At 51.4% G+C, this 6,806-nt stretch overlaps 1 long non-coding RNA gene across 2 annotated transcripts; it reads left to right on the top strand.

Moving 5' to 3' along the window:
• Positions 1–17: 17 nt before the first annotated feature.
• On the top strand, positions 18–6,495 carry LOC117997940. Of its 2 annotated transcripts, XR_004675923.1 has the most exons (6): positions 18–85; positions 1,815–3,228; positions 4,040–4,082; positions 4,175–4,212; positions 4,418–4,595; positions 6,138–6,495. It is a non-coding gene; the product is annotated as an uncharacterized LOC117997940 (long non-coding RNA). The 2 variants fall into 2 exon arrangements; XR_004675922.1 differs by having other exon boundaries at positions 4,175–4,595.
• The last annotated feature ends 311 nt before the right edge of the window (positions 6,496–6,806 follow it).

The following is a 6,806-nucleotide window of genomic DNA, read 5'->3' as shown; positions in this document are numbered from 1 at the left end:
TGGACGTTCAGATGCTATGGTTATTACAACAACACCCCCCAGATATGGTCGCACCCCAGTGACCCCCTGGAGCTGGTGGTCTCAGGTGAGGAACACAGCCCTGTCCCCTCTGTGGTCCTGTGGTCAACTCCTGACCCTGTCTGGAAGACCCACAATATAGGATGGGAATGAGGGTGCTCCAGGGAGGGGCATCCAGAGGGGCATCCACCCCTCCAAGGAATGGAGGACCACACTGTCCCCCCAGGCTTGCCCCTTCCCACACGCCCATCACTCAAAGCTCCAGGTATATGCAGAAGGGTCTTCAGGGCCCCAGGGCAGATATACCAGAAGGGTCTGAGCCTAGAGGGGGTCTCTATGGGAAGCTCCAGCCCTCCACCCTCCTCTTGTCTCTTTCCCAGGACCCTCTGGGGGCTTCAGCCCCCCCCCACACACAGGTCCCAACTCCACAACTGATGCATTCCTGGGACCTCTTAACTCAGAGTACAGACCATCCCCGGGAGTCTGAGAGCCTCTCAGGGGATCTAACTCCCCCCGAGATACTTAGAAACAATCTTGTGTCCCTGGGGGCTGAGAGTCCAGCAGAGATGCCAGGGGGAAAGCTCCAGGGGCTCTGAGGCTAGCAGATGAGGGATGGGGTAGTCATGGCAGAGGGGGATACTGAGGGAAGAGTAGCCAGGCTGAAGTGAGGAGCACGGCAGCCCCATGGCCTCACCTCCCTGTCCTGGGTTTACGATGTACCTGGTGGGGTCCATTGAGGGGCAGTGTCTGTGATTTGAGGTGGGTCCCTTTCCATCGATCGGGGTCTCGGTTTCTCCATTTGTGGTGGGGGAGAATCCTGGCTCAGATCTCAAGGACATGTCCGTTCTGACCCTACAGGGATGCTGCCTTAGGTCTGCAGAATGGGAAGGTGGGCAGTGAGGGCTGTAGGATGCAGGGAAGGGCAGAGCAGTGACGTTGGTGACATCCCCAGGGCTCCTCTGTCCATCCTGCAGGGATCAGCCTGGCTGTATCCAGACAGCCCTGGTGGAAAGAAATCAGAATCAAACAGAAATAAGCAAGGCTTTGACGGTCGGACTCCGTGGGATGTAAATCCCAGATCTGCCACTTCTGGGCTGTGGGACCTCAGACGAGTCCTTTCACTGCCTATGAAGCATGTCTCCCATGGTCTCCCTCATGGGTTTGCTGAGAGGTTTAGGTGAGATCCTGGAAATGAGAGCCCTCCGTGTGACGGACCCACCGAGTGCACAGGATCCTCACGGCCCCTTCCCTGATGTGCTCGCTGAAAAGTGCAGTCAGACCCCATGTGCAAGTGTGGGGTCTGCAGGGCACAGAACGGGTCTTGGCTGGACTTGGGGAGTGGGGAAGGCACGGAGTCCGTCCCACACAGGGATAGTTCTGGGCACCCCAAAACCTCTGACAATAGGAGGTGCATTTAGCTCCAGCTACAGGAGAGGGCAGGGCACATGGGGACAACAGAACGGGCCGTTCCAATCAAGGTAGGAGCCCAGAGCCTGAAGCAGGTGTCCACTAGGGTGGGTAGTGTGAGGAGAGCACAGGGAACCCACAGTCCTGGGTTCAAATCCCAGCCCTGCCACCCACTTCCTGGCCCGGTGACCTGGGGCACCTGATTGATCTCTCTGAGCCTTGGTTTCCTTATCTGTGAGATGGGTGAAGGGGGGGTGGCATTCCCCTGGTGCGTGATTATTACGGGGATTACAGGTGATGAATGCACAGACCCCAGCATGGGTCTACACACAGTAGGTGCTCAGTTAACTGACATGATTGGTTCATTCATGATATCACTTGTGTCCAAGGTCACAAGTACCAGAGAATTTTGATCCAGGTCCCTGTGATCTTCCTCATCCTGCTCTTCCTTCTCCTCTTCCTCCTTATCCGACACCAGCACCAGAAAAAACGCTTCATGTCAGGTAAGTAGAAGATGGGAGCTCTGGTCTACCTGAGAAGTGAGACCTAACTCTGAAGATAGGAAGTGGCTTCTTAGAGCACCACCAAAATATGGCACCAAACAGAAAGAAATGCTCAGTTTTTGAGAACCCTCCAAATTAAACAATAAAAAATTTCTCGGAAGCTCTTTCCATCACAGCCTTCTTGGGACAGGCTGGAATCCCCACAAAGTACAGTTATGAGGGTGGGTAGCAGGGGTGTACCCAACGCCTGAGGAGCCGTGCCCGTGACAAGGAGGGGGGGTCATGGGAGGGGTCGTTATCCCCCTGCAGCCCAGAGCAGTGGGGAGTAGGCACAGTGGTGAGTGCGGGAGGATGTGGCGGTGGTTGGGAGATTAGTTGCTTTGAGCCAATATGTAAATATGGGGGCATAAAGGGAGCCAAGTTACTCAAGGTCTAAAGGGATCTATAAATGTGCAAAGGCAGTTGGCTAGAATAAACTCTGAGCTGTTCTACTGGAATTGGAAGTGCCAGGGTGACCTCATTAAAATGTATACATATACATCGATGGACATGACACAGTCGTAGGTGTGTCTGTGCATAGATGTACAAACACACGTGTCCCAGGTACATCCATCAATAAAATCTAGACACGGTGACGGCACGACAATCATCCAGATCTTGGTTTTTAACTCCTATCCTCTAGTACAAGGAATTAGGGTTCATCAGAGAAATTCTTTATTCCAGATTGGGACAGGTGAACTAATGGAGGATGCTGGAGCATCTTAATGTGCCAGAAAGTGCAAAAACTCACCAAGAATGATGGAGACAAGTCAGAATAACAAGGAGCCAGCTGAAAGGAACTCCCTTTGGAAAGATGTAGAATGAGCTGAGCATCCAAGTATGGAATTACAATGCATTGACTAAAGCAGAAATCCGTTCGTTTATAGAGTAAATTAACTAATGCACCGGGGGAAAGGGCATGCTTTAGAGTAGAATGCCAACGAATCAATGCAGAATGATGAGCAATGAAGAGATTGGAGACTGTTATGAGTTAGCTGCCATGATGGTGGATGACTCAGGGAGGGTCGTCCGTGCATCGTAACAATAACTATGGTGTACTTGAGGACGGTCATGGTATTGGACGAATACTCAAATATCTGTCTCCAAATACCAATCAGATTCTAAGGGAGGATTGAGGACCTTACCACGGGAAACAATCAAATTCTAAGGGAGGATTGAGGACCTCACCACGGGAAACCTCACCACGGCAGACACCTACTTGACCGGGCATTCGGAGTACCCAGCACCAGGGATAGGACAGGTGGATATCCTGGGCTCCTGATATCGAGGGAGGTGATCACAGCCTTGTCAACACCCTTTCCAGGGTATCCATAAGTAGACACTGGGTAGAACCAGAAAGAAAATAAAAGACGCTGTTTGGCAGTTGGTAAGACAGGAACCGGGAGTGTGGGTTTGGTCCAAGTGTTGCATCAGTGAAGATCTCCTGATTGGGAGTTCTGGGGTCATGTAGACGAGAGTTCGTGCTTGTGGGAGGCACACACTGGTGTATTGAGGACAGAGGGGGCATTATATCAGAAAAAGACCTACCTACCTATCTACCTATTATCTGTCTGTCAGTCTATCTCTGTTTCTGTCTATGTGCATGCATACGTTTATGGGTGTGCATATAGATGCATTTGTAACGGACCTCCCCTTTCTTTCTCCCCTCCCCTGCAACACTCGTGCCTATATCTCCAAATCCACTTGCATCTCTATCTCTCTTTGGTAAAATGTTACCAGAGCAGAAATGTAGGTCAAGGTGATGCAGGAATCAAATACAGTTCTTATAAATATTTTCTGTAAAAAAAATAATAATTATAAAATCATTCAGAATGAAGAGATTTAATAATGGACATAGATTTTTAAAGACATTCTTCCAGTTTTATTTAAAAATATATATTTAAATCATCCATGCACGTTTTGTGTGTTAGAGTTTAGTCGTTTGCCCTGCATTCCAAATCAAGGAGGATGGGTGTATCACCTTGTCGGGCCTCAGATCCTCTGAGATCCTAACGTGGCCCTGGGGGCCAGGTTCTGGGGTCGTTTAGAAGCTAATTTCTCACTTCGTGCAGGTGACTAACATCCTGAAGTTGACACCAGAACCCTGCAGAAAAGGTAATTTCTCCCCAAAGACCCTTCCCCAACCTACCACCTCTGCCTATAGTTCCTTCACGGCTGCCTAATGCCCCTCTTTTTCCTCCCCTCAGCTCCAGCTCCATGGCTCCTGTCCAGGAGGAGAATCAGAGTAAAAAGGAGGGTCCTGGTGGGAGACCAGGAGGAGTGCTTGGGCCGGGTTCTGGGCTTCTCATGAAAACTGCCACATCTATGTGATCCCAGGCACATCCCTGCCCCTTGCTGGGCCTCAGTCTCCCCATCTGAGGGTGGAAGGGGCATGTGGGACTGCAGGGTTTTGGCATTTGGGCGTGATATAGAATGTTCTCGTTCTCCAGATGCTGAGGTGAGAGAGTCCCAGCCTGAGGAAGACATACAGATGGACAGTCAGATGAGCCCCTGCTCCTGTCCAGGGCACCCAGCACAGCTTTGTTAATTAGTTAAATGTATGGGCTGCTTCTCCATCTTCCCATTCCTCAGCTCAGCGGCATCTGACCTCACCCTTCCTCTTGAAAGGTGATACATGTAGGCTGCTGGGACACCTTCTTGGGTTATTCTGATACCCACATGGGCTCCTCCTTCTTGGTCCCCTTATTTGGGATCTTTGAACTGTTGGTTGTCCAGGTCTCGTAATGGTGGTGCTGCCAGGGACAGTTGTACAGTTTGTGCACTGCACAATAAAGACTGTGGGGTTTAAGACCCTACTGGTGGCGTCTGAGCAGTGTGCCTTTTCTTATTCACACAAAGGCACCCTATAGAATGGTCTGGCCATGAACAGAGACCCTCAGCCTGGCCTTTTCTCCACTTACTCTCTTCCCTCTGGTTGTGTGGATTTAGATGCAATGGAACTACACAATAACGTGCCTTAGGTGTAATGATTGTCATTCAGCTCCTAGTCCCGCAGGAAGCTCACCCAGCCATCGTGTTGACCTCACCATGAGACAACTCTGTATTTTATTTGTCATGTTTCTTTAATCCCAGGTACAGCTGGACCATCTCTATGCTCATAATTCCACAATTATTTCTAGCCTGGTGCCTGAGCACCAGCCTCAGATACCCAAGCACCTGTGAGCTGTTTCTTCTTGTCCGTCCACTGGGCATTCCAATGTCCCATGCCATGTGCCAAGTCTCCAGTCTCCCCAGAAGAGCTGTCTCTCCCTCGATGTTCAGTGCTTCCCCAAACCGTCCAGAGACACATTGTTCGTCACAGCTGGGAGGGGGTTGCCAATGGTCTCGAGGGGCCAGAGGTGCTGCCGCCCATCCCATGACATGCAGGACAGCCCCCCACCCCCTGAGGAAAGAGTGCCCGGCCAGCTGTGGGGACACTCAGGGTGGAGGAGCTGTTTTAACAGAAGCAGGCTCTCCCCTGGCCTCTCCACTGCACTTACCACCACCCCAAATCAGTGTTTCCTTGTTTGTGGGCGGTTCCCAACCCCTGGCCATGAATTCCTCCAGGGCAGGGCGCTGATCTGTCCTCTTCTTGGCCCCCTGGCAAGCGTCTTGTCTGTCCATCTGTCTGTCTATGTGCATATTTATGCATGCACTTATTGTGTGTATACGGGGGGACCGAATGAAGTGGATGAACCAAATCCTAACGACTCCGAGTTTCCCCCGCTTTAGCCCATTTATTCATTCAGTGAGTTGACAAATCTTATTGGGAATCTATGTTTGGCAAGGCTCTGTCTTAGACCGGGTGACAGAAATACGAGTGAAAACATGTCCGAGCCAGGGATCCACAGGATCCAATTTAGGTTTTAAGAGCGACCCTGGCTTCTGGGTAGACACGTAAGTGAAGAGGGACAAAGTGGAGGAGTTTCGCCCTCCCTGGCTCCCCCAGCAGAGCCCTGACAGTGAGTTTGCCAAGGGGGTGACTCTGCCCCGGGGGGGAACCACACAGGCCTCAAGGGGAGGTGGCCCCTCTTCCTTCCCCACATCGGAGGGATTGCTGGACACAAAGGACAGAAAGGGGGACAGGACAGACAGGTGGGTCCTTGCTGCTCCCGGCACCCTGGCTCCCCCACCCATCACACACTTTACTCCCACCCTCCCGTCCTCCAGGCCACAGCATCTGAAGACCCCCAGGATATGACCTATGCCCAGTTGAACAGCTTGAATCTCGGACAGCGGACGAGTGCACCCCCTTCCTCCCAGTCAACGGAGCCCCCAGCAGAGCCCAGTATGTATGCTGCTCTGGCCGTCCACTAGCCCGGGAAAGACCCAGACCTCACACCCCATGGAAGGGGGATTGCAGAGACCCCAGGAGGCCCTGGGGCTGCCCCCCAGCCCCGTGGACACTCAGCTAATGCCCCCAGGCCTGGGGACCTTTCGTAAGCAAGCAGGATATCCTGGAGCTTTAGAAATCACTTAATTCTGCAGGGCGCCTGGGTGGCTCAGTTGGTTAAGCAACTGCCTTCGGCTCAGGTCATGATCCTGGAGTCCCGGGATCGAGTCCTGCATCGGGCTCCCTGCTCGGCAGGGAGTCTGCTTCTCCCTCTGACCCTCCTCCCTCTCATGCTCTCTGTCTCTCATTCTCTCTCTCTCAAATAAATAAATAAAATCTTTAAAAAAAAAAAGAAATCACTTAATTCTGCAGATAAAGATAAATATCAGCTCCATTTCTAACAACAACAAAAAACCGGCAGGTAAGAGAAGCAAACCACAAATGAAGATAAGACTTTTTTTTTTACTTAAATGACAATGCAAATATTCTACATCAACACAGATTTT

The sequence above is a fragment of the Mirounga leonina genome, unplaced genomic scaffold (assembly GCF_011800145.1).
Source record: "Mirounga leonina isolate KUSES-001 unplaced genomic scaffold, KU_Mleo_1.0 Mir_376, whole genome shotgun sequence".
Taxonomy (NCBI): Eukaryota; Metazoa; Chordata; class Mammalia; order Carnivora; family Phocidae; genus Mirounga; species Mirounga leonina.
Note: the sequence above shows the minus strand (reverse complement) of the source record. Positions and strands in the feature narration are given on the sequence as shown.